This window comes from Pipistrellus kuhlii, unplaced genomic scaffold, assembly GCF_014108245.1.
Source record: "Pipistrellus kuhlii isolate mPipKuh1 unplaced genomic scaffold, mPipKuh1.p scaffold_m20_p_6, whole genome shotgun sequence".
Classification (NCBI taxonomy): domain Eukaryota; kingdom Metazoa; phylum Chordata; class Mammalia; order Chiroptera; family Vespertilionidae; genus Pipistrellus; species Pipistrellus kuhlii.
Genome location: NW_023425562.1, coordinates 75,069,052 through 75,096,238, shown reverse-complemented (window position 1 = coordinate 75,096,238; position 27,187 = coordinate 75,069,052). Strand labels below are relative to the sequence as shown.

General features: G+C 50.3%; 2 long non-coding RNA genes across 2 annotated transcripts in view; one reads left to right on the top strand and one right to left on the bottom strand.

Annotated features, from left to right (window-relative positions):
* LOC118708050 overlaps positions 1–16,915 on the bottom strand; it is a 29,704-nt gene extending 12,789 nt beyond the window's left edge. The window contains exons 1-2 of the long non-coding RNA XR_004984451.2: positions 16,364–16,915; positions 10,009–10,191 (exon numbers count right to left, since the gene is read on the bottom strand). This is a non-coding gene — a long non-coding RNA (uncharacterized LOC118708050). The remainder of the gene's footprint in view (positions 1–10,008; positions 10,192–16,363) is intronic.
* On the top strand, positions 14,760–26,982 carry LOC118708051. Its single transcript, XR_006740302.1, has 2 exons — positions 14,760–16,427; positions 26,716–26,982. It is a non-coding gene; the product is annotated as an uncharacterized LOC118708051 (long non-coding RNA).
* The last annotated feature ends 205 nt before the right edge of the window (positions 26,983–27,187 follow it).

The following is a 27,187-nucleotide window of genomic DNA, read 5'->3' as shown; positions in this document are numbered from 1 at the left end:
GATAATAGTTGAGCAGAGACCTGAATTAAGTGAGAGAGCGAGCCAGAGAGATATCCGACAGAAGAAGGTTTGGGCGAAGGGAACAGCAAGTTTCTGCCTAGGAACAGAAACAAGCTTGCTAGTTCAGGAACAGGGAGGAGGCAAGTGTGACAAGAGCAGAGTGAGTGAGGGCAGGAGGTGGGCAAAGGTCAGATCATACAAGGTCTTATAGGCCACATTTGAGGAGGAGGAATTTTATTCTACTATGAATGGGCAGTCCTAGAGGGTTTTGAGCGGAAGTATGACATGGTTTTCTATCTTTTAATTTTTTTTCTCTCTCTGACCATGATGAATGGAGTGGAGCAAAGCCAGAGCCAAGAGACTAGGAGGGACAACTGGCACAGTCCAGTAGACGAAGATGGTGGCCATCTGCACTGTAGTGGTAGTTGGGAGGGAGGGTGGTCAAGGGGATATTCTGGAACCTTTGGTTTCTGGGTTCCAGGCCACTTCCCAGGACTAAGGGATGAGCAGGTTGAGCACAGCATGGTGGGGACTGGGGTGTTTGTGGTGAATGATTAGCCATCCTCGGAGAGGCGTGGAGGACGTGAGGTCTGGCCCTGGGACGTGGGCCAGCCCGGTTCCCTCTTACGGTCTGAGTTCAAAGGCATGCTATTCTGCCATATACGTGCAACATGATCTTGGGCAAATCCTGTATCTTTCTGAGACTCCATTTCCTTATCTGTACAAAGGGGTAACATGGGCACCTGTACCGGTGTATACTGCCTCCTGGAATTGTTGGGACAAAGGAGAAAGAACAGATCAATAATTTAGCCCAGTGTCTGGTTCATGCTATACTCCTAACAAATGTCAGCTGTCAATCATTAATTACACAGTTAATAATTTTTTTCTTTTTTTAATTAAGGTATTCTATGTGTACATATCTTACCACTGCACAAAGTTATTACTTATTGAGCCCGTACCGTGCGCCAGACTTTATGCTGCATGCACAATCTCGTTAAAGCTTTGTGCCTTCCCTGTGAGTGAGGGTTAGCATTACCAGCTCCAACCCACAGACAGGGAAGAGCCTCGGAGAGCTGGCCCGCCTTGCCCAAGGTAAGATTGCTAGTAGGGAGCACAGCTGGGTTTGACTTCAAAACCTGCTCTAGCATTCATTCTGGATTCTGCCTCCTTTGAATTGAATCAGCTCCAGGATTTTGGGAAACAGCAGTCCACGTGACCCCCAGCATCTGTCCACACCCGTGGAGGCCCCTGCCTTCCCCAGAGCCGGTCAAATCAGGGTACACCCTTGGTGTGGGGTGTTGACAGGACACAGATGGTGGCTGCCTCGGGGCAGCAAAGGGTCTGGAGAAGCAGCGCCATCCTAGGCCAGCCTCGGGCCTTCCTCTTGAAGCAGGAGTCCAGCAGGCACTCATGTCCCATCAATAAACGTGCCCCAAAATAGCTCATTGGGCCCGTCCAGGGCAGCAGGACCAGGACGTCCTGTTCCCACTGGCTCTGGCCAGAGAGAAACCATGTACTTGGCCTTCCCCAGTGCCGTCTGCTGGGAGGGTGGGCAGAGCTCCTCCTGCCTGAGGACTCATGGGAATGAGCTAGGTCCCCAGGCACCAATGCCCCGACCAGGGACAGTGAAACTTCCAGAATATGCTGCTGGTGCAGATGACTGTAGGTGGAACTGGGCCAAAACCTTTTATCTTAGTAGACAGCCCCCCATCCTCCCACCCTCTGGGGGCAAGGGGGAGGGTGGTTAAGAGCTTGGGTGCTGGAATCTGACCGATGTGGTTCAAATGATGGAACGCTTGGCCATTTCCTAGCTGTGTGACTTTGGATAAGTCACTTCCCCGTTGAGCCTTGGTTTTCTCGCCTAGAACATGGGGGTACATATCTCATAGGCTGCTGACTCGGTGAGTTTATGTGTACAAAGAACAGTTGGTAGGTGTTGCGGATTTATGCACCTGCTCCTCTCCCTCCCTTGCCCCTGCAGTGTGAGCCCCACCAGGGCAGGGACCTTGCTCCGTGTTTACTGATGAGCTCCAAGGCACACAGAGGTGCCCAGCAACTATTTGTTGAGTGGATGGATGGATGGATGGATGGATGGAAATGCCAGGCACATAGCAAAGAGCTCAAAAACACATAAACTTTCTCATTGTCTTCACGGGCATTTGGAAAAGAGAAACCTGAGCATCAGCTGTGACTCACAGGTGGAGGAGAAAGTTAAGGTGAGTCAAGGGGAAGAAAACCGAATGCTGCACACAAAGCTCAGGAGCCACCTGCAAGGGAGCTGGGGCTGCTCACGCTGGGGAACGTGGGGACGGGAGACGCTGGAGGCACCTGCCTCTTAGCACCATGGCCTGGCAGGCAGCAGCTCTTCACCTGCGGCCACTGGGCTGTCCCCAGGAACAGGGACAGGGACTCCAGGGCTTCTACACGAAGGAGCTGATTGGAAGGGGAGAAGCTGGGTGACTCAAAGGTGCGTGTTTGTAATAATCATAGCAACAAGGAGGATTCACCCTCCTCAGCCCTGCCCATGCCCAGCACTCATGCACTGCATTCCCAAGACAACCCTGGGAGACGGGTACCATCATGATTTCCACTCTACATATGATCACACCATGTCCAGACAGGTGGTGTGGGCTGCCCAAGGTCACAGGGACAGTGAGTGGCCGAGCCCCTGCCCAGTGCCCCACCCAGGTGACCACATCCAGCTCTCCAAGCGCACTGGCGACTGCTGCCCCGGGCCTTCCCGCACTGTCCCTCCCTCGAAGCATCTGCCCCGTCTTGTCATTTCACCAACATCAGCGCTTCCTCGGGCCCCTCCTCGCACACCCCTCCTCTGGGAGCGTCCCCTGCCTCCCCGCAGGGCTCCTCCCTACCCCCCCACACCTCAGCCCTGCTGTCTTTTCTGGGCTGTGACAGCTGTACCCTGGTCTGTCCTCAGGATCTGGGGGGCAGGAGGGAGATCTGCATTTTCTCTGGAACCCAGAGGCCAGCACAGTGGGCTGTGACGGAAATTGTTTAGGGAGTAAACACACCCGTGGAGACTGCCGTGCACCAGGAGCCAGGACCCTCAGAGCCTCATGTCCAGAATCGGCGATGGGTGGAGGGGTCGCTATGATCACCATGGCTCCGGCCACACTCTGGTTCTCAGTGCTGCTCTCTGCTCCGTTCACGGAGGCCGGGCAGCGGGGAAGGGCAGACCTGGGAAAGAACCTGGACCCAGGGCCATTCTCTCAGGCCCCCTGTCCCCCTCCCCTAGCCTCCAGCCGTTCGGCGGTCCCGGGGAAGCTCCCACAGCCACTGGCCGGGCTTCCTTGAGAGTAACTCGAAGGAACGTCCTCTGTTTGTGCTAATCTTTGTCTAGAATTTACCTCTTCGCAACATCCAATGGGCCCCGGTTTCTGGCCTTGAGGCCTGCATGGCCCTTGGCTCACGTAGAGATTTCGAACAGCTGTCCTTTTTCATCTCCCTGGACTTGAGGTCGGGGCATTTTTTGGTCTTTGCCTGAGGCTGTCCTGAGACTCCCCAAGCCATGGACAACCACAGCGTGCAAAGATCAGACCTACCGGTGCCAGGCCCTTTTAACCCTTAGCGATCCCTCAAGGCGGATGCCAGGGCAGGTTCAGAAGCTGAAGGTAAGTCGGGTGAAGTCACTCACCCAAAGTCACACCGCCCTGAACAGATGGCTTCAGAGCCACATGTGAGCCCTGCGCCACGGGTTTCTCTCCGTCAGCGGCTGGGCGGGGAGGTATTTCTGTTCTTCGGGAGAAACTTCACCTCCTTCCGCCCGTTCACGGCCAGGGCAAATGCCCGAGACTTACACTTCCCACAGTCCCCAGCCCGGGCTCCTTCCTGAGCTAGGGGCTGAGTAAGTAATGTGCCAGCGGCCCGGGCGTCCAAGCCCTTGGCTCAGTCCTTGTGTGGGGTTCCTGTGGGGACATCTTTGCATCTCTCTCCCCTTCAAGTCTCCAAGGAGAAGGCCAGCGGGGGAGTAAGGTGGACGTTTCGGGCAGAGTTCAGGCTTTGGGGTCTGAGATTCCACCCGCCCAGCCCAGGGGAAGGGTGGAGTTGACCAACTCGAATTTGGCTGGTTCTTATCAGCTCCAGAGGCAGGCAGCGAAAACAGAGGAGGCCAGGGCTGTTTGCTGACTTTTTTCCTCCTTTTAGGCAAAAGGAATCAAAACAAAGCCTCTGCCCTGCCCACATCCTCTCTCCTTTTCTTCCTCTTTTCCTTCTCTTCCTCAGGAGCCTGACAACCCAAAACCCTAAAGTTTGAGAGGGAGGGTTTTTGTTACTCCCACGCGATTGCCATCATTTCCCTGGTGTGACAGCTGCGAGCCCCGGGCCACGTGTCTTGTGGGAACGGGGGGCACAGATGCCTGCAAGTGACGAATGACGGCTCTTATTCTCTCCATCGACAGAGGAAGAAACTGAGGCACAGAGCAGGGAGCTCACGCTTCAGAGATCATTCAAGGTTCTTTGCTTGCCAAGGCCATGCTCTTCGCCATTCCTCAAGCTACACCCCTCCTCCAGAATTGTATCTCCACCAAAAAAAATGAAAACGTGCAAAGGCGACTAAGAGCAGAACTCGAACTTCAAATGCTCCCTGAGTTCAGGGGCTCCAAACTCCAATGACTGCAGGGCCCAGGCAAGACACAGGAATGACTGAAGGCGGTCCGGGGGAGGCAGCAGGGAGTGGTGGGGACTGTGGTGAGTTGGAATGCCCCTGAGTTTCGAACCACCACCAGCCCGTGGCTGCCTTGGGAAATGAGGGCCCAGAGTTGCCAAGGTTTTCAGGCAAGCTAAAAATACAGATGTTTTCTGTGAAATTTCTGGATTTTTTTTTTTTTTTTTTTTTTTTTTACATGGTGGAAGATAGAAGTCTATTTTTATTATGGTGATAAATAAAATGAATGGACAGTGTGCTAGGCTGGTCTCCTAGGTTAAACATTCCATTTTCCCAGTGAGTTGAAATGCCACTTTTGTCATAATCCTCCCCACTGTTCTTCTACTTCATACTTTCCTTTGTCAACTCCAAGACCATCTTATCCAATTAAAAAAAATCCCACAGGTCACTACCTGAAATTACATTCAGTTTATATATGTTGGAAGACTGGTCCTTTTAAGGATGTAAAGTTTCCCCATTTATTTACTCTCATCCTATGTTCATGCCCTCAGGGCAGTGGTTCTCAATCTTTCTAATGCCGCCACCCTTTAATACAGTTCCTCATGTTGTGGTGACCCCAAGCGATGGTCTTAGGCTCTACAGCAGCGGCTGTCAATCTGTGGGTCATGACCCACAGGTTGAGAATCACTAGCAGGGTTGCCTAAGACCACCGGAAAACACAGATATTTACATTACGATTCATAACAGTAGCAAAATTACAGTTATGAAGTAGCAACAAAAATAATTTTACAGTTGGGAGGTCACCACAACATGAGGAACTGTATTAAAGAGCCGCGGCATTAGGAAGGTTGAGAACCACTGCCTTGGGGGAAGATATTTTCTCTTTCTTTCAAACTCTATTGACTTTTAAATGATGATGAAATTCCAAACTATTGGAGCTGCAGCCAAGTCACACCTCTTGTGGGCTGTGTTTGGCCTCGAGGCTCCCCCGTGTCCCCTGAGACTCAGGGTGGCCTCCCCCGGAGGTGGAGATGGAACATGGATACGAACCCTGTCTCGGGGCGGGGGGGGGGGGGGGGGGGGGATCTCCAGAGCCAGAGAAGTCGGGACAGGCTGGGCTGAGAGACTCCGGGATGCCGGCTGCTCGGCCCCCTCTGCGCCAGGCAGGGCACCGGCTCAGAGGCACCGTCTTCCTACAGAGGCTCCAGCTGCCTCGTTCCTGACGGGTGCTGTAAAGCAACAATTTTAAATAACCCATATGTCTTTTTGTTTTTAAAAAGCAAATTTAAAACAAATAATAAGAAAACACAGTCAGTTGTCAAGGTATATCTATGGAGGCCTACTAGTGCCAGGAGCTGCTTAAGGGGTCATGGCTGGGTGCACGGACGGGGGGCCCGATTGGTGGTCTCCTGCTCCAGTGGAGAGCATGGGCGAGGAGCCCAGAAACAGAGAAACCAAAGAACATTCCAGTGATGATCCACCAATGAAGTGAACAGGTGTCGGGATAAAGAGGGGCTGGAGGGCCCCTGTATCCAGGCGCCTGGAGAGACCCTCTTGGCTGAGGCGACGTTTTGCTAAGACCCGAATGATGGGAAACTGACAGCCAGGGGATCCCTGTCTCAGTGGCAACTGCGACACCCAGCAATAGCACTGTGACATTTGGGTGTCTATCCTACCAAACCCTACTGTCCACTTACATTTTTACTAGTGGCCTGGTGCATGAAAGTTGTGCATATTAAAAGGGAATTAATTAGAGGAAATATTTTAATACTGCTACTTGCCCTTTCTCTATAATAGAAGCATCAGAGATGAAAGAAAATTAGGAAAATGCATATGAAAATCTTCCTCCTGTCAGTCTGGGACACGACACGAGAACCAGAGTCAAGTTCCTGCCCACTCACATGCGCCTCAAAATCACATGAGACCCAGATCTGGCCAGCCGGCCCCACCACGGTCAAGCCCTGCAAGGTGGGGGGCATGGCCTCAGGTCACCTGGCCCGGCACTGGGGCAGGAGGGTGTGCCCTGAGGTCCCCCGTCTAGCTCTGCCAGGTGGGGAGCACAGCCTGAGGTCCCCCGTCGAGCTCTGCCAGGCAGGGAGCACAGCCTGAGGTTCCCTGTCAAGCCCCACCAGGTGTGTGTCGGGGGTGCAGCCTCAGGTCCCTGCTGATTGCTCCTTACGGCTTGTTACAGGGACTCAGCCTCCACTTGGGTACAGCCGTTGTGTGTTATGGGAGCCCCGATTCTGCTGTGGGTACAGCCATCTTGTTACAGCGTGACAGTCAAACATGTAAATATGTAAATATTGACATGTAAATATGCGTATTCTCTCTTTATTAAATAGGATATTTACATGTTTGCTTATTTAATTTCTATTTCACGTGCTTGCTAAAAAACAAAAGTGGCCCCATAGTGTTTTGTAGCCACCTTCTTTTCCTACTCGAAGCCTCAGTTTCCCCATCTGTAAACTGGAGATGATCCTTGTAGCTGCTCCAGAGGGGAAAGATTATCCCAAGTAGATGGCCTAAGGGACATGATTGATCCCGAGATTAGCCATTATTAGCCTGTCTATCGAATCGCTTTTCAGTGGCAGCCGTGAGAGGCGGTGGTTAGCGTTTCCGTTTTGTGGGGAGACTTTAAGACTGAGAGTGAGCCAGCTCGCAGAGGGCGGCGCGTTCTCGCCCGGTCCCAGGCTCTGCACCGTGAAACCTCAAACACGTCGCACAAGAACTCCTTCCTCCTGGGAGAGGAAGCCGAGGCCGAAACCAGGGGCTTCTCTGGGGTTGTTTGTTTTCCCTCTCTGTGATGTCGTTCGTTTTTGTGAACCTCGCACTTATCTGATGTCACAGGTTTTGGGAAACCAAACCACAGACAAAATACGCTGTGTTATTCTTTGAAGGATTGTGCAGTGAGATAAGGGAGCTTGGTGCTGGCGGACATGGCGTGCGAGGACACAGGGCTTGTTTTTGCAGAGTTAGGGGCGTCAGGATTTGTTCTTGGGTTCAACGTCGACAGCATCCCTGCTGGGAGCTCAGTCACCGGCACCCAGGCCACCCTGCGTGTGCGGGGCCCTCACACCTTCCACAGCGCGGTGCGGAGCGGCAGGCCCGGCACAGGGGAAGTCAGCCCAGCACAGCGCACGCCGCATGTCCTGAGGATGCTGCAGAAACGCTGTGCTGCTGGGCTGCCCGGGAACGGAACGTGCCGGCCCTGCCCATCTTCTGCTAGACTCTGAGGTCACCCCAAAATCCTGTTTGGTTTTCCTGGGGCTTTTTGCGAATGTCACTCGAGCACCTGAGTCCCCTCTCTGACCTAAGTGCCACGAAGCCTCTGAAAGCCCACTTCCTGCTTCTGCCCCGGCCCCATGCAGACTGTTATCCACACGCTGCCAGAGGGATCCTGTAAAAACCTAGGTAATGTGACCTCCCTCCTCTGCCCAAACCCTCCCGTGGCTCCCACTTTCTTCAGGGTCAAAGCCAAGTCCTTACTGTGGCCTATCAGGTCTCTGCCTTCCCAGATCCTTCCCTCTTCCCCTGCACCGGCACCTCCTTCACCTCTCCCACCCAGTGCACTGGCCTCCACCAGGACCCCTCTGCCTCAAGGCCTTTGCACTTGCTGCTCCCTTACGTCCTTTACTGCAATGTCAAAATATCAGAGAAGCCACCCCTGACCCCACAAAAACAGTGTCTCTTTCCCAAAATAACTCTCCCCTACCCTGCTTTATTTTTTTCTCCGTTGCTCTTTGTCACTACCTGACTTGTCCCCAGATACCAGAGGAGCACAAACGTCCTCAGGAACCTAGGTCCAATGACGATAAACAAAAGAATAAAAGGTTTGGGGTATTTTGTAAAGGTTTGGGGTATTTTGTTACACAGCATTATGGCCACCACAGATGACTGATGCATGTAGTGTGAATGGAGATGAGATTACAAGTGAGCTCAGGAGAGAAGAGAATGGAATTTTAAAAAGTACTTGTTAAAAGGGTGTGGCAGACACTGTCGATGGCCCAACCACAGACATTATCAATGTTCTTCCTGGCTGAGATCATCCTCTTTTATTTGAGGGATATCAGTCTATGTGCTGGAAGAAGGGGCCCTCTCCCTTGCCTGAGGACATAAGCCAGGTCTCAGGACAGAAGCCCACACATTGGTGATGGCAGAGTAGAGAAGGAGAAAAGCACATGTCCTTGATAATGTCCTTGAGTCACACTGTATTAACAATCCTTGAATGACTTATGGAAGACACTGCTCGGTGCCTCCTCAATGCCCACTGCCCCTTTTTGCTTGTTTACAGAACCCTGATTTTATTTGGAATGGCAATGGGCCAGCTAAAGGCACTCACTCTCCTAGACTCCCTGACCACTAGGAGTGGCCATGCAATCCGGGTATAATCAATGAAAATTAAACCAAATTTGCTGAGCAGAAATCTCAGGAAAGCTTTTTAATATATATATATATATATATATATATATATATATATATATATATTTGATTTTTTACAGAGAGGAAGGGAGAGGGACAGAGAGCTAGAAACATCGATGAGAGAGAAACATCGACCAACTGCCTTCTGCACACCCCCTACTGAGAATGTGCCTGCAACCAAAGTACATGCCCTTGACTGGAATTGAACCTGGAACCCTTCAGTCTGCAGGCCAACGCTCTATCCACTGAACCCAACTGGATTCAGCAGGAAAGCTTTTTGAAAACAGACAAACATGGTGGGCACACTGCTCACCCCATATCCTTTTTTCCTGCTCATAATGTGGATAGAAACTGGCGGTAGAGTGGCCATCTTGCAACCATAACCAGCCAAGAGGACAAAAGCCACATGTTCTTGATGGCTGAGCAAAAAGTGGGAAGGAACTTGGGCCCCTGGTGGCATCACTGAGTCATCATCCTCTTGGCTCCTGGGCCTGGATTTCTAGTAGTAGGAGACAATGGTCAGGTTTTGTGTTACTTGCAGCTGAATGCATGCCTGACGGACCTGCCACACAGTCTCTGCATTTTGAACATATAAGAAGGATGCATTTCCTTAATGAGGAAGACATTTTGTGTTGGCTTTTCCTGTGAAAAGCAGCCTAATGAATACCTGTGTTTTGTAACGAGTTGACTTCTGATGAACTGAGTTTTTTAGTGAGTTGACTTCTGTTAAACCTGATCTTGGACTTGAGTGAAATGGGGGACAGAGGGTCATTCTTGCTCTTCTTGGAAAATCAGAGGATGAAAGAGAAGCAGTCTGATTTCCTGAGTGTGTTTTTGGCAAGATCAAAAGGACTAAGAACTCAGGTTCTACTTCCACTTTAAATATGTTTGAAGAGTCCTGACTAACCTGTTTGTTTGTTTGTTTGTGTTTGAAGGAGTAGCTCTAAGGTTTAAGGAGGCAAATTTACCACGTAAGGCACTCAGCACAGTCAGGTCTGCCTGAGTCTGGGACCATGTTTTTCCCCCCCTCCTTTCTGGGTCTCTGTCTTCTTATCAGTAGAATGAGATGATTCAAGATCAAAGCTTTTCAAACATTTTGCTTCAAAGTAGGCAAAACTCCTTTTCAGCTGAACCTTTACTTGCTGTCCGGCCTATAAAAAAAGACAAAAGAGAACCTGCCCAGAGTGGAGGTCAGGAGGCCTGCCGTTTCCTCCCCTAGCCCCGTGGCCTGCAGGCAACTCCTTGTAATCCTGGGCTTGAGGGCAGGCTTTTAGGAAACACCAGCTTAGATTATCCCGAGGCTTTTGGAAAGAGCTCTGAAACCAAGAGGGGAGTCTCCGATCTTTCCAACATTATTAAAATGTTTCTCAGAAGACAGAACCAAAACAAAACCAAAACAAAAGCTTTCCAACAGCGCAAAAGAACAAGGACAGGGAATTTACTTCCCTTCCATCTCCCACTTACTATTCCCACCCTTGACCCCACTGCCCACAGCCCCACTGCCACCAGGACCTTGTGTCTCCCCCAGAGATGGTCTGTGTGTCTACCAGCAAATGTGTACACAAACACACACACACACACACACACACACACACACACCCGTGGTATTCCATAATCATTGTTTTGCATCTTGTTTTTCTCCGTTAACATTATATCCTAGAGGTTTTTCCGTGTCCAGTACTCAGAAATCTGCTCACTCGCTTCAGGGACTACATGACACTGGAATACTACGTATTTGTTGAAAAAGGCCCCTATTCTTGGATACTCAAGTTGCTTCCAGTCTTTTGCTAGACAAACCCTGCAGTGAAGGTCCTTATGTATGTATCTTGGTGCACACATGCTCTTTCAGATGGTTGGTTTTTTTCCCCCTACCCCCTACCCCTTCTCTCTCTGCTTTTTGGCCTATTTTATTTATTTTTTTTTGCCTATTTGCATTTTCAAATTTTTATTCCATGAGCATGTCCCACTTGTGTAATAATTAAAAGGATATGTTTACAGGCCCAGGCCTCAAACTTCAGCCAAGTTAGATAAACAGCCCCACGCATAAGCACAATTCAGAAAGAAGAAAAAACACAAAACAAAACAAAAAAAAAACGGCCTCTGTTGCCGAGGCCTGTCTGGCTGGGAGGTTGCATTTCTGCAGAGTCATGTGCCAAGGCCCAGGCCAGCCTGCCGGGACACGTCCTGGAGCGTGGGCTCTGGGTTCCAGTCCAGGCTGAGTGGTAACTTGCCAGATGACTCCAGGTAAGTCACGGAGCCTGGCCGGACTGTCGGGAGAGCGTTTCCTGCGGGCCAGGCTCTGAGCGAGGGATGGCAGGGTGACCGGGGAGGCCGTGCTCGATGAGGGAAATGACTCTGGGTGATGAGGCATTTGCCAGCCTCCTCACATCCATCCAGCCCTGGAGTCAGTCCTGGTTCCTCCCACCTCCCCTGCGAATATCACTTCACCCTCAAGAACCATGGACTCGACCTCCAAAGCACAGCTGACCCTTGCCTGGGCTGATGGGGCTCAGTGGTCCCAGCATCAGCCTGCACACCAGAGGTCTCGGGTTCGATTACTGGTCAAGGGCACATACCTGGGTTGCAGATTTGATCACTGGCCCTGGTTGGGGTGCATTCAAGAGGCAACCAATCAACGTCTCTCTCTGTTTCTTTCTCACTCTCTCTCCCCATCTCTCTCTCGCTCTCTACCCCCTCCTTCTTTCCCTTCCAGTATCTCTAAAAATATCAATGGAAAATATCCTTGGGTGAGGATTAACAAACAAGCAAAACATAGCTGACCTTTGAACAACGCGGGAATTAGGGGTGCCTACCCTCTGGGCAGTAAAAATTATAACTTTTGACTCCTTGCAAATTTAATGACTAAACACCTACTGATAACATAAAGCCGATTAACACACATTTTGTATGTCATGTGTATCATATACTGTATTCTCACAATAAAGTAAGCTAGAGAGAAGAAATGGCATGAAGGAAATCATAAGGAAAGGAAAATACATGGACAGCACTGTACATATTTATTGAAGAAGTCTACACATCAGTGGACCTACTCCACTCAAACCCATGTTCTTCAAGGTTCAGTTGTATCTCCCTGTCTCTCCCCGAGTTCTCACCATGGCCCGGCCTTCAGGGCCCTCTGTGATTTGCACTGGCCACTTCTCCCACATCACCTCCCCTCCCCACTCCTCCTGGCGCTCTCTGCCCCATCGCACCAGGCTCACTCCCAACCTCACGGCCTTTGCACTTGCCCTGCACCTGTACTTGGATTCTTTTCCTTCCCAGCAGGTTCAGAACCAGGTTGAGGCAAGTGAGATGCCTAGGATGAAAACTGTAAGAAGACATGCACTCTCAAGGCTGAAACCAAGACCCCCCCTCTCATTTTGTGCCCGGGTCACTTGCTTGCCTCACCCTTATCCTGCTGTTTCCCAGAATCGGTTCTTATCATTTGGGTCTTGCTTCATCGACCCCCTCCTCAGAGAGACCTCCCTGATCATCTCAGCTCCTGGGGTCTCTGCCACTATATAGCCCAGCACTTCAATTTATTTTCATTATTCTTATTAAAAAGTTATTTGCTTTGTGCCCATCTCTGCTCACTGGGTTATAAGTTCTATGAGAATAGAGACTTTATCTGCCTTGTTCTCAGGTATTTCCCCAGCACCCAGTATAGTGCCCCATTCAGGGGACAGTAAATACCTTGGGATGGATAGGTGGATGGATGGATGGATGGATGGATGGATGGATGGATGGATGAGCTAGTTAGTGGCAAAGCCAGGATTTGAACCCAGGATTGCCCGTATCTGAAGTCAGCCCTCCTATTCCTGACTGAGAATTGAAAGGTTTAGATGCAATCAGGGGAAACCCTTGAGGGGGGCTTGTGTCGCAGCCTGTCCTGATGGAAACCCTGTGTCCCAAGGACAGACTCCTGAGGAAGCTTCTGGGCGGGGGAGGAGCTTGGCCACACCACAGGGCTGCTCTCCGCCTCGGGCCTTCCTGGGCCAGCTGTGCCCGCCCCCCTCATTCTAGTTTTTATTTTTAGCGGCGCGTTTTTGGGCACCGTGGACTCTCCTTAGGAAAAGTCCAACAAGAGGATGAGAGGGCGGTTTTGAAATCTGGTGGGAATGTAGGTCAGGCTGGGCTGCTGGCGGGCGTCCAGACGATAAGGCCTCTGTGGAAGCTTAATAACGTGAGTAGCCGTATCCATGACACAATTCATAACTGAGAGGAAATAGCAATTAAGAGGCTATTGTGCAACGTGGGACAAGCCTCCTTCTCAGCTCATAAAAGCAGGAGGAGGAAGAGGCAACGCTGTCATTCTGGGGCCACCGGAGGCCAGGCAGGCAGCCTGCGAGGATGGGGGACTAAATCTCTCTACGGACGGGGTTTGCACCCATCTTCCTCCCCCGCCCAGGCCTGGGAGGATGTGAAAGGCAGAGACCCTCCACCCCCTCATCAAACACCTACTAAGCACCCAGCTGGGCTCAGGATGCGCTCTGAGCCGCAGAGCTGGCTTTGGCTGCTGCGGGGCGATGTGGTCACAGCTGCACTATTTTGCTGCTGCCTTGTCAGAATGGAAAATCGCTTTGATTGCCGGGTGAATTGTACCACAGACACGCCTGGTCCTCAGCCCACCTCCCCGCCCCCTCCCAGTTACTATGGATGTTCAGTTTCTCCTTTATTCATTCTCTATCATTTGATCTTTCCATCAGCACCCTTTGCTTTATAATCAGTACACACACACACACACACACACACACACACACACACACAGCATGAAATCCACACTGGCACCTTTTCTCTTCCTGAACAAGCTAGGCATGCCCCGGGCCCAAGGCCTTGACAGTTGCTGAGCCCACTGCCCAGAATGCTCTTCCCCTCGATCGCCACAGGGTGCACCCTTCACTCCCGCAGGTCTGCACTCAGCTGTCACCTTCCCAGGGATGTCTTAGCTGACCAACCTTTTAAAAATGGCAAACCCATCTGGGGCTCTCGCCCCAGCTCTCCTGGTCTATTTTTACCTACAGCCCTTACACCAAGTAACCCTCTCCGTCTGCTGCTCACATAGTGTACCGTCTGCCCGGTTCCACCAGCGCGTTAACACCACCAGCAAAGGGGTTTTTGTCCACCTTGTTCTCCACTGCCTCTCCGGTGCCGGGAACATGGCAGGCGCTCAGGGAAAATTGGTGAATGGATGAACGAAGGCATGAATAAATGTTTACTATTACATTACCATCAGCTGATAAAAAGGCTATTTGCTGGACTGGTTTGAGGGCTGCCTCAGAATGCCCACAGGTCAGACCTTCTTAGACGCTGGTGGGATCATTGGAAGTTGGGGTAACAAGAGCCGGTTTATTGGCCCAAGTATTGGCAGCTGGTCCCTGTTCTGATTGGTCAGTGGTCAATCTGAAGAGCATATCTCCTCCTCCCTGGAAGCTCCTGGACACTTCAGATTCTAAATGCAGCCCTAACCGGTTTGGCTCTGTGGATAGAGCGTCAACCTGCAGACTCAAGGGTCCCAGGTTCGATTCTGGCCAGGGGCATGTACCTTGGTTGCGGGCACATCTCCAGTAGGGGTTGTGCAGGAGGCAGCTGATTGATGTTTTTCTCTCATCAATGTTTCCCTCTATCCCCCTCCCTTCCTCTCTCTGTAAAAAAAAATCAGTAAAATTATTATTTTTTTAAATTCTAAATGCACTGACTGAACCCACCAACAAACATTCCCATGCAAGGGAGCAAAGCTGTCTGCAAAAGGGGTTCCTTATGGGACCTTTCACAATAGTGTGCATGCACACACACTCACACACTTGCATGCTCACACATACACTCAGTCAGACCTGACCTCGAGATTCAAGGACACACGCACACACTCACATCCTCATTTTGTCATTTACACGCCCAGACACACACCTGCTCAAACTGGTTTATACACTCAGTAATGACGCTGCCCCCCACCCGGGCACCAGCACACACAGACTCCTACTTACTCACACCCATACACAAACATGTACATGTACACACACTCACTGGCTTTCTTAAAGCCCTACTTTCACTCACTCATCCTTAGGCACGCAGTCCCCTCATGCACCCCAGACACACCTCCTGGGACACATCACCTTCCTGCAGGCCGAGCCCCAGGGAGCCGCCGTCGGCTGTGTTTTGAGGAGTGGGGACAGAATGTTTGCTCCTGACCCCAGTTTACCCTGAATCTTGACTCTGACCTAGGACAGCCTCAAAGCCGCCTGACATGGGCCAACTGGGGAGGGCCTGCTCCGTGAGCAGCGGGTGCATGTTGCTCACATCAGCCCTGAGTGTGCTGCCTCGGGGCACGTCTGCCTGGCTCATCAGTGCCCAGGGCACCCGCCCACTTCCTCCCAATCCGAAGGCAGGCCAGCCCCGATGACATCAGGCGGTCTCTGGGCCTGCCTGGCACCCAGCACAGAGGAAGGAAGCAAGCTGCCTCGGCTGTGTGGCCGACTGAGGAGCCCAGGACTTGCCAGGGGCTCTGTGACCCAGGTCCACTGTGGCTGAGCTGCCTGTCCCCAAACCCACAGGGGCACTGTGTGACATGGACTGGTTTTCATACCCAGAAATGACCATCACAGTGACTCATATTTCCTGAGCACCTACTGTGTGCCAAGCACGGCTCCAGCTCATCATGACTCTTCATTAATCTTCAAACCAACTCTATGGTAACCCTATACATCATCCTAGGTGTACATATAAAGACACATAGAAAGGTTAGGGGACTAGCTCAAAGAACATGATTTGACCCCGGTGATCTGGCTCCAGACCCCTACCCTCAATCACCCCCTCTGCAGCTTGTTGGTTTGTGGCTTGTTTTGGTGAGTCTCTGATAGTTTTGACCTCTGCACCTCTCACCTCTCTGAATCCTGGCAACAATCTCAGGAGCAGGGTGCCAGGTTTAGGCCTGCTTAACAGTGAGGAAATGACCCGTCTGAGACAGACAGCAAGGAAGCGGCAGAGCTGTTTGTCCCCGGGTCCCAGGGCCCTTTCTGCGATGCCTGGTCTTCTCCCTCCCGGGCCAGAGGTGCTGGCAGGACCGGAGACGGGGAAAGAGAGCGGTGGGCCTTTGGTGGCCATAGAGCAGTCAGAAACGTAATCAGACATTTATGTCAACAAAACAACAAACATTTTGCTTCTTAAAACAAGTGGGAAACAGCGAGCATACAAGAGAATACACAGCCTCACAACAAGCTTGCAAAGCAGATGCTGTTGAATTCCATTTCACAGACGAAGAAACCGAGGCCTTCAATACCATCCCGGCGCTCGAAATTTCCAACGCACATCGCCTGCCAGGAGTCTCACCTGAATGCAGGGTTGAATATCCAGCTGTGGCTCGACACGCCAAATGGGCAACTCAGAGTTCCAGGTAAGAAACGGAACTTCTTATCCTCCCTGCCTGCCCCTCCCCTCCGGCAGCTCCATTGTGGAACACACCACCTCTGTTTTCCCAGGGCCGCAGGCCAAAAGCCTTCCCGTCCTCACTGACTCCTCTCTTTCTCACCCGTGGACTGAAGCAGGCATCCGGATCCTATCACTTCACTCCCCCACCCCACCCCCACTCCCATAGCCCCACCCTGGGGTGAGTCACCACATGCTCGCTTGTATTACTGCAGTGTCTTTCAAACCATGTCGCCCATCCTGCCATTTCTCTCTACCCGGAGGAAGCCAGGCCGTGTTTCTCCTCCGCTTCACACCCTCCTGTGGCTCCAGGTTACCCAGAGTAAAAGATAAGGTCCTGGCAGGGGTCCACACGACCAGCGTGGCCGCCCCATCTTCACTCCCTGACCTCCCCCCTCCATCCACTCCGGCATGCTCCCCGATCCTGGAACACACCAGCCACCCGCCAGCCCCAGAGCCTTTGCCTTTGCTGTCCCCTCTGCCTGGAACTTTCTGCCCAGAGATAACAACGGGCTCCTCTCTCTCCAGCTGCAGGTCTTGGCTCAGACAGGAATGCACCCGGAAGCTTCCGTGAGCAGCCTGTTTAAATGAATAAGCCGCCTCATGAGCGCTCTTTGCCCCCCTTCTCTCCATGGCAGCATCACCGCCATGCCCACAGGGCTGGCCTGGTTCTGGGGTGTCCATGGCAGCATCTTCAGCATCTTCATGTCCTGCGCAGAGCGCTTGCTTAATAAATAAATGTTTGTTGAGTACGTGAGTGGGGATCTGCAAGGGGTTAGCTGACTTCCCCAGGCCTCCAGGTTAGGACATGCTGGAGCCAGGATTTGAACCCAGGGATCTGAGTCCCAAAGCTGTGTCCTTAACCTCCCAGGGCCTGGTTCCAGGTCAGCACCCCGGAGATGGTGGCTGTCACTGTCAATGATTTTTAGGGTGACATATCCATATCGCTTCCTCCACCCCTCCCTCCCCCTAATGAAAGGAAAGGTTGGGGAGGGGGACAAAAGGGAGAAGCCAGGCCTGCTGTGGCCTCCAGCCAGTAGGAGGTGATTCATCAACCAGGTGACATTCCATCCCCTTCCCCTGAGGACTTTGGCCTGAGATAAAGGGAAGGCCCTGCTTCTGGGAACAAGAAGACAAACCAGCAGAAAGGTGGCCAGGCCAGTGCCTAGGGGGTTGCATGTTTGGGCTGGAGAGCCACAGGGTCCAGTCATGAAGTGGGCAACCCAGTCTGGGCCTCCAGATTGGCCCCTGAGTTTCCCTGCTGGGGCCAGAGGCACATCCTGAGTCCTATTATCAGGCGAATGGAACAGCGAGCCCCTCCATCTTCCCTTCATGGTTTTACGTGGGTCAGGAGAACGTGTGCCCATCTGCAAACACTTCTGGAAAAGGAACCTCAAGGGGCCATGCCCTCTGACCAGATGAGCTATGTTTGATTTCTATTTTAATTTTTAGAAATTCCAACTACACAAATAATACTTGAATACAGTTCTGTTGCAGAAGGCTCAAGCAACACACTGCCTACTGCATCTCTGTGGTTGCGTTTGGCTGCAAGTAACAAGTAACTGATTTGGTTGGCTTTGCCAGCTAGAGGCTCCATTTTTCTTATAATGAAAAAAGTCCAGCTTCCTGGTCCCCCACTTTGATGTGTGATGTTCAAACTCAGGCTACAGAGGGCCTCACTGCCTGGCACTGTATACTCAGCCCAGACAGGAGGGCAGGGAACAGGCTAGCCATGTATCTCATGACCCTTTTAGATCAAGGACATGTGGCTTAGGAGAAACGAAGATGGTGGCATAGGTAAACACCTGAACTTCTGCCTCGCACAGCCACTTTAAAACTACAATTAAAAGACAAAATGGACATCATCCAGAACCACAGGAAGGCTGGCTAAGTGGAAATTCTACAACTAGAAGGGAAGAGTAAAGCACACTGAGACTCAGAGAAGCTGCATAAGTAAAGTGTATAGGTATGGAGGCGCGCACATGGAGAGGGCTGACAACTGAGTACGCGGCTGTCTTTTTCAATCAGCAGGGAGACACAAGCTCCCTACTGCTCTGAACTCCAGTTCTGGGTGAGACTCTGAACTGTCTGGCAGTGGGCGGAACTCGAGGGTGGCTTTCTCTCAGAGGTGCTTGCAGTGATTACCAAGGGACACTGAGACCTAGAGGCCTCTTAGGGCAGGGCTGACGGGAAGCCATTGCTGTTTGCTCCATCCTGAGACTCCGCCCCATACAAGCTGTGTGCAGAGGCTTTTGCATATGAGTGACCTGGTCCTTTGAAATCTAAACTTACCTAACAGACTGCAGCTGAGTAGAGAAGAAGGCCCAAGGACCCACAGCAGCTTGCATTGCTTCACAGCTGGGCCTCATCTGGGAACTCCAAAACCCAAACAAAGAAGAGTAATCTGCAGATCTCTCCATAGCTCCTGCTGGGTGGCCTCAGGCAGAGGCTAAATTAGCACCTCCTTGGAGATCCAAGAGCCAGTGTATCCAGGGGCCAGAGTATGACCATCCAGATTACAACTCCTCAGATCCATAAGGGACACACTCAGGGGGCAGACTCAGTGAGCACTAAAGCCCCACTGAAGCAAGTCTTGCCTCATAAGAATGTCTCCAGCACAGAAATTGTCCCATCATAGACACAGCTGATCCTCACAGCCAATTGGCCTGGAGGTCAGTTCCTCCCAGTGATACCAATAACAATCAAGGCTTAACTACAACAAGACTGTGCACACAGCCCACCAAGGGGTGCACCAAGAGTGTCCACCTCAGGTAACTGGGGAGGCTGAACCACCAGGTCCTATAGGACACCTAGCACACAAAACCACTTTATCAACTCTGGGAAGCAGCCAAAATGTGGAGACAAAGAAACAGGTTACAAATAGAGGAAATGGAAAGCAAACTACTGAATATAGAGTTCAAAACCATGGTTTTAAGGTTTTTCAAGAATTTTTTAGAAAAGGCCGATAAATTTAGTGAGACCCTCAAGGATATGAAAAAGGACCAACTAGAAATTAAGCATACACTTTCTGAAATAAAAAATAATATTCAGAGATGCAACAGCAGACTAGAGGATCATAAGAATAAAGTAAAAAATTTGAAATACAAAAAAGCAAAAAACACCCAACTGGAAAAGCAAAAAGCAAAAAGAATCCAAAAATATGAAGATAGTGTAAGGAGCCTCTGGGACAACTTCAAGCTACCAACATCTGAATTATGGGGGTGCCAGAAAAAGAGAAAGAGCCAGATAATGAAAACCTATTTGAAGAAATAATGACAGAAAACTCCCCCCACTTAGTGAAAGAAATAGATTTACAAGTCCAAAAAACACAGAGAATCCCAAACAAAAGGAATTCAAAGAGGACCATGCCAAGACACATCATAATTAAAATGCCAAGAGCAAAAGACAAAGAGAGAATGTTAAAAGCAGCAAGAGAAAAACAGTTAGTTACCTACAAGGGAGCATCCATATGATTGTCAGCTGATTTCTCAACAGAAACTATGCAGGCCAGATGGGAGTGGCAAGAAATATTCAAAGTGATGAATAGCAGGTACCTACAACCAAGATTACTATACCCAGCAAAGCTATCGTTCAGAATTGAAAGTCAGAAAAAGAACTGCACAGATAAAAAAAAGCTAAAGTAGTTCATCAACACCAAACCAGTATTATATGAAATACTGAAATGTATTCTTTAAGAAGAGGAGGAAGAAGAAAAAGGTAAAGATAAAAATTATGAACAACAAATACATATCTATCAACAAGTGAATCTAAAAATCAAGTCAATAAAAAATCCGATGAATAGAATAATCTGGTGGATATAATAGAATCAGGAGCATAGAAAGGGAGTAAACTGACAGTCCTTGAGGGGAAAAGGGTGTGATGGGTGCAGGAAGAAACTGGACAAAAATCATATACCTATGGATGAAGACAATGGGAATCAGTTGGAGGGGAGCTATGGGGGGGGGGGGGGAAGAGGAGCAACTGTAATAGTCTAATAATAAAGATTTAATAATAATAATAAAAGGACATGTAGTTTTCCCAGAGCTCCACATGTATCTTTCTATTTAGATCTTATTGGCCAGAATCAGGTCACATGGCCACCCCTGTGTATCTATGTGTCTGGGCGTGGGGCTGGGGAGGCAACTATTTTATTTGGGCCCATTGGCACCCCATTCAAAATCAGAGTCCTGTTAGTGAGACAAAAAGGTAATGGGTGATGGGCAGACACTGAGAGCTCCGCCTCAGATTTGTTTTTTGTTACCTGCATGGTGTTGGCCCTGCTTTTGTTACTCACCTGATGATGTGCATTTAGAGATTCTCCTCGGCATTCTGACCTGCTGCATGGTATTCCATGGGATGGCTGTACCACAGTTTACTCACCTAATCCCCTGCTCGTGGACATTTAGCTTCAACCCAACAACACCTCAGGGAACGGCGACAGAACTGGAACTGCGGGTCCACGCGCATGTCTGTTTGAATTGTTGGCAAGCGTTCCCAAATCAACACGAGGGCTTGGCCAGTTTACACTTCCTCCCACTGTGTATGGGAGGGCCTGCTCCCTCCACACTCCTGGGCCAGGGCATTGGTGCCACTTCAATGTTGATGGGGGGGTGGGAGGGTGGAATTGTGGTGGGAGGAAAAAAATCATTATTTTTGTTATAGTTTGCATTTCCCTGATTAGGATGGGAGAGAAGCTCTTTATCATTTATGTATTGGCTATGGGTATTTTCTGATGTCCATTTACCTTTTTAAAAATTTATTTTTTAAATATATTTTTATTGATTTCTGAGAGGAAGTGAAAGATAGAAACATCAATGATAAAGAGAATCATTGATTGGCTGCCTCCTGCATGTCCCCCACTGGGGATCGAGCCCCCAATCCAGGCACATGCCCTTGACCAGAATCGAACCTGGGACCCTTTAGTCTGCAGGCTGATGCTCTATCCACTGAGCCAAACCAGCGAGGGCTAATTTACCTTTTTAAATGATAGGGCCATTATTTTCTTTCTTTCTTTTTTAATATATATTTTATTGATTTTTTACAGAGAGGAAGGGAGAGAGATAGAGCTAGAAACGTCGATGAGAGAGAAACATCGACCAGCTGCCTGTTGCACACCCCTACCCAGGATGTGCCCACAACCAATGTACATGCCCCTGACCAGAATCGAACCTGGGACCTTCCAGTCTGCAGACCGATGCTCTACCACTGAGCCAAACCGGTTTCGGCCCGGCCATTATTTTCTATTGAATTGCTTTATCCTTTTTGATTGGCATGAGTCTTTTTCTATTCAGGGTATAAATCCTTTACAAAAATCAATTTTATTGAGGTCTAATTTATGCACAATAAACCGCATGTACCTACAGCAAGGTACCTCGGTCTTGGTATCATTGGCATTTGGGGTGGGTAATTTTCATCTGGGGGCTGTCCTGTGCATCACAGGGTGTTTATCAGCATCCATCCCCCCACCCCAGTGCTGCAGTACCTCCCCTCCCAGTCACAGCCACCACAAGCGACTCAGGGCTTTGGTGAATGTGTCCCGGGGGGAAATTATCCCCAGCTCTGAGCCTCTAATTTAAAATATACAGCTGTTGTACTTTGAGAGAAGTGTGCACCCCAAACCTACCACTACCTTCAAGATCTTTGTATTTAGGTTGCAAATGCTTCCCCAGTCTGTAGGCTTGGCTTCAAATCCAAGACTTGCCCCTTTCTATTGGGGTGACGTTGGTAGAAGCACTTCGTTACTCTGTGACATGGGGATAGTTCTGACCAGGCAGTGAGGTTGTGAGACTGGAAGGGAATCATGAATGTGGCTGTCATGTCGTAGGTGTTCAGTAATTCTAGCTCCCCATCCTTCTGTATATGCACACATTCACTTAGTCAATAAATACTTACTGAGCACCTACCATGTGCCAGGCCCTGTGCTCGGCTCTGGATACCATGAAGAACTAGACAGACAGGGCCCAGTGTTCAGTTGGAGGGCACGGAGAGTAAATGAGTAAACAAGTGAGTGAACAAAAACAACATTCTTGTAATGATGCTGATCAGTGCCGAGAAGTCAGTCAGAGGGTGCAGTGTGATAGCCACCTGGGGTGGCTCTTTGGGGAGAATAAGGGGTGACATCTAGGTGAAGCAGTAGGGAAGGGAGATCCAGGCAGAGGGAACAGAAAGCACAAAGGCAGCAAACACCTTTGCAGAACAGCAGAAAGTGCGGTTGGCTGGGACAGAGCAATGGGGGCAGAGGCGAGACTCAAGGTCAGGAGGAATAAAGAGGTAGAGCAGATCATGCAAGGCCTTGGCCACCAGGATAGTTCCATTCTGACATGCAAGGAGAACCCATTGGACAGGTATGTATTTTTTAAAATATGTTTTAATTGATTTCAGAGAGAGGAAGAGAGGGGGAGAGATAGAAACATCAATGATGGAAGAGAATCATTGGTTGGCTGCCTTCTGCATGCCCCCTACTGGGGATCAAGCCCACAACTCAAACATGTGCCCTGACCCAGAATCAAGCCATGACCTTCTGGTAATTGGGTCAGTGTCTAGCCAGGGAATTGGACTGTTCTTAGCTGGAAAGAGACAGCCCTTCATTCACCAAGCTCTGAGGCCTAACTTCCCACCTAACCCTAGAGAAGACACATTGGACTGTGGTCCACCCAGCTCTCCTGGCCTCTGCCTGGCAGTCCCCTATCAATGACACTAATAACCAACCATTCTCTATAGGACCCAAGGCCTCAAAGCCTCTTCACATTCATTTTCCTATGTGAGTCTCATACCAACCCTGAGAAGCCAACTTGGGCTGCGGGCACCCATTTCACAGACAGGGAAGCTGAGGTGAAGACACAGAGCTGGAAACTGTGAAGCTGGGACTTGAACCCAGGGTTCTTTCAACTAAGCCTGCTTCTCCTGGATCTCAGGTCACAGCCCCCAGGATAGAGAGTGAGAAGAGCATTTTCTCTCCCTGCTTAAGACACCCTTGGATCTGGGACTCAAATCTACAGTGCTCTTATCAGGCCTTCCCACAGCAGCTCCTGGCCCATAGGGAGACCAGCCTCATCCTACCTGCCTTGGGAGTGTAGTTAAGGGTCCAGGAGGCCTAGCTCTGGGCCCAAAGCCAGAAAAAATTGGGGCGGGGCAGGAAGTGCAGTGGGCCCAGAGCCAGGTGGGACCAGGAGGCCAGACCGGCCCCACCAGTGGGCCCTCCGGACTCTGCCCTGCTTCGGAACCAGCCCTGGGACTGCTCAGCTCTCCCACCAGGCAAGATCTTGCAGCCCCACCTCCAGTGTTTCTTGGAATTCTGCTGGGCTGGGCCAGGCCGGCCTTACCACCCCCATCACCTGGACCAGGCTATGAACCCCAGGATTTTATGTGGAATAGGAACTCAGAAAATGTGTGGGAAACAGAACTGGGGCCTGCCTCAGTTTCTCCAGCTTACACTCGCCTCTGCCATTCTCACCATCCATGTGCCAGGCAGGCTGCTAGATGCTGGGGACATGACAGTGACTACCAATCGCTCAGGGGGAGCTCACAGCCTGGCTGGGCTGATGGGTAGGAACCAGATAGCACTGTGCTCAGTGCCAAGGGGGAGTGTGGCAGGGACTACCGGTGTCCACCAGCCTCCACAACCTTTCTCCTCACAATGTGAGAGCGTTGGAGTGTTAGCAGGACACGTTCTGCCCAGCTAGTGATCCATTTCCCAGCTTCCTTTGCAGTTAGGTGTGATCATGTGACTAAGTTCTAGCCAATGAGGTAAGCAGAAATGATATGAATTCATTCTTGCCTTTAAAAAGAATGATCCTTTCTCTCTTCCTGCGGACTGGAAAGGCCATGAGATGGAGGGGCTTGAGTAGCCATTTTGGACTTCACCGGAAGCTGTGAAGTGAGGATGATAGAGCAACTAAATAGAAGGAACTGGGATTTCTAGAATAACCCTGCAGAATGAAACCACCAACCAACCTTGAGCCGACCATGCTGGAAAAAATATTCTGTCCCATTAAACCACGGTGGGCTCTGTTATAGCAGCTCAGATGGTGGCCTGACTTATGTGGAGGAGTAACACATGTTAGCAGAGCCCACAGGTGTTTAACCTGGCCTGGGGGGGGGGGGGGGGAGTGGTAAGCGTGGAGGGCTCCCCAGAGGAGGCAACTTGTACATGGAGGCTTGACCCTGAGAAGGGGAATTTTTCTAGACAGTTTCCAAGCAGAGGCATAACATACTGAGTCACATGGAAATCAAGAGGCAAGTGAGAACATGGGGTTCTGCGGCACCTCAGGAAGCAAAGGATGGCTGCAGTGTAGAGAGTAATGGGGTGCAGGAGAAGACGGGCTGGATGGTGGCAGCACCCGCCTCCGAAGGCCCGGAAAAGCCAGGTCACACCCTCTGGAGTTTGCCCCGAGGGTGAAGGGAGTCCTGGGAGGCTTGAAGCAGGAGGGTAGGGTGCTTAGAGCTGCTTTTCAGAAACACCTTTCTGGCTACAGGATGGAGAATAAAATTTTTTTTTTTTTTTTTTTTTTTTTTTTAATAAAAAGTTGAGGCTCTGCTCTGTGCCAGGCGCTGAGGATTATCAGTGAACAAAACAGACCTAGTTCCTTACCGAGTCTGCAGCCTGATGGGGTGAGGCTTGGTCAAATAACCACACAGATAAATAGAGAGTGCGATAAGGGCGATGCAAGGCTGTGATAAGGGAAGGCATGCGGGCTGTGAGGGGCTGTGAAGTGGGGGTTGGCCTGGGGGAAAGGAGAGAGGCTTCCCTGAGAAAGGGAGGGGGAACAGCAGCGGGAAGAGCTCCAGGCGCAGGGAGCAGCACAGGTGGAGGAGCCCAGGGAGCTTCAGGGAGAACAAGGAGGTTTGGGAGGCAGAGGGTGGCAGACATGGAGAAACACAGGCACAGACGGCGAAGGGAAGCGGGAAACCTTGGGGTCCAGCAGGCTTGAGCAAGGTGGGCAAGGCCAGAGGATGTCAGCTCCCCTGAGCCATCCAAGCAGAGAAGGTGAGCCGGTGGTTTGACGTAGAGGTCCAGTGTGCAGAGGGACCCTCTGGCCAATCATAGTTGTCCTACCATGCATGGGCTCCCAGGCCAGAGCGCGCCAAATCCTGGCCTTTGGGGACCTAATGCCTGCCAGGGACGATGCCTGTGGGAGGCGCACTCACACCTTTGTTACGGGGTCCGGTTTTGTCGGGTGTGCATCTACCCTAAGTGTTCAGAGCAGTGGCCCTTCCCCGCTCTGTCCTCAGGGTGATCTGTATTGCGTCCTAGCCAGTTGTGGTCATTCTATCTCCCTTGCCGGTGCTTAGTTTGGAGTTAGGCATGTGATGTAATTTTGGCCAATGGGAAGTCTTCGAAGGGGCTCCTGGGACAACATCCTTCCTTCTACAGGGAGATACATGGGAGGAGACACCTCTCCTGCCTTTATTTGCCACCTGTGTGTGATGGCTGGAGCTGCACAGCCCCCTGACACCATGGGAATAGGCAGATCCATAAGTTGCCGAGAAAGGCAGAGCAGGAAAACAGAAAGAAGGTGAGTTTTTGTTTACATCTTCATGCCTTCGAATTCAACAGCTGTATTAGATGAGATTATGAATTCCCCTTCCCCCCCCCCCCCTTTTTTTTTTTTTCTATTTTTCTTTTTACTCGTCTGGAGGTGACAGTGAGGGCTGAGTTAGTCATGCTGCAAATTTATCTCCAAAGGTTTGTTTAAAACATCAGAGCTATCTTTCCTCTTGACACAGAGAAAAAAGACAATGAAATGTGCACCGCCTTTTTTTTTTTTGCCACCTTTAGTCAGTGGTTTTATTCCTCGTGGGCACATTCTAAGAAAAGCCTCTACTTGCATTGTCTCGTTTAATGCTCTCACGAACCCTCTGAGGTTGATGTTATTATTATTATTAATTATTATAGCCGCTTTTTGCAAATGAAGAAACAGAGGCTCGGGTCTGGTGAGTGACTTTCCCAAAGTCACAAAGATAGCAAGTTACGGAGCTGGCACTGGAGTCAGGGTTGGTCTGACGGGCGAGTGCATCAGAGCTAAAGCCACGATCTCCTTTTACAAGTCTTCCCCTCAGCACATTTTTAGTAGGAAACCCTGGCCTATTCTTACTTTTCCCTGGAAAAGGGCGATTACGTTTGGTGGGAGATTCAGAGTGGGCTGCGTTTCTTTGCACACAGTTAATGGCTTTGATTATATGTTTCTGGCTTCTTCTTTCTGAGAAAGGCTGCCATTGGTTATACAATATAATCAAATCATTTCTTATGTAAACAGCCGTCTGGCCCGGAATCAGCGGCGGTTCCATCAGCGGGGAGGTGAAAATGAAACTGTGTTCCCAGCCCCGGAAAGCAATCTGCTATTCAGCAGGAAGAGATCAAAGGTTAATGACATGGAGTTGGGCAAAGGCTGCCGCTGAGGCTCTGAGCATTATCAGGAGGCGGGAACAAAGGATGGTTGTTAAATGTAATTCATGAAACTGCTTGCCAGAACATTAGGCACATCCTTCGAAAGCACAAGGGAACTTAAAAAAAGAAAGAAAGAGAAAGTCGAAAAGAAAGGAAAAGTGGCTTCTAACGTCAAGGATGGAACTCTTAGAAAGGGTTAATGCCCTTAATACACAAAGAGTTCTCGCAAAACAATAGGAAAAGGTACACACATTATTATAAATGGGCTATTCGGAAATGAAGAACAAAAAGCAGGCAAACATATGAAGACAAGATCCACCTTGTAAGCATGATTACAAGAT